We start from the raw sequence: 285 nt of genomic DNA, 5'->3' as shown, positions 1-285 counted from the left end.
AGTATAACTAGCTAAAGTTATTATTGTGAAGATTCCCGGAGGCAATTGAGGGCGCTTTTTAAAATGGCCGCAAAAATTAAATAACAACTTAACAGCAGCTTCAATACCCTAGATTAATTTGTTTAATTTACAAAACCTGAATGTAATAACTGTTGTTGACTTTTTAAACCCAAAATAACATATTTTAGGGGTGTAAGCTAACTCACTTTTGAAAATGTAAGTAAAAATTCCCCCTTATATTAGCCCTTTTCTGTTTTGAAGAATGGAAAATATCACCAGAATCTT

At 31.2% G+C, this 285-nt stretch overlaps 1 protein-coding gene across 1 annotated transcript in view; it reads left to right on the top strand.

The window, feature by feature from the left end:
* Nucleotides 1-285, top strand: part of LOC117101277 — a 32,341-nt gene that overhangs the window by 6,785 nt on the left and 25,271 nt on the right. The gene's annotated exons all lie outside the window — the stretch shown is intronic.

The sequence above is a fragment of the Anneissia japonica genome, unplaced genomic scaffold (assembly GCF_011630105.1).
Source record: "Anneissia japonica isolate Jap-2015-1 unplaced genomic scaffold, ASM1163010v1 scaffold1859_len985614_cov190, whole genome shotgun sequence".
Taxonomy (NCBI): domain Eukaryota; kingdom Metazoa; phylum Echinodermata; class Crinoidea; order Comatulida; family Comatulidae; genus Anneissia; species Anneissia japonica.
This window is presented reverse-complemented; position numbering and strand designations above follow the sequence as displayed.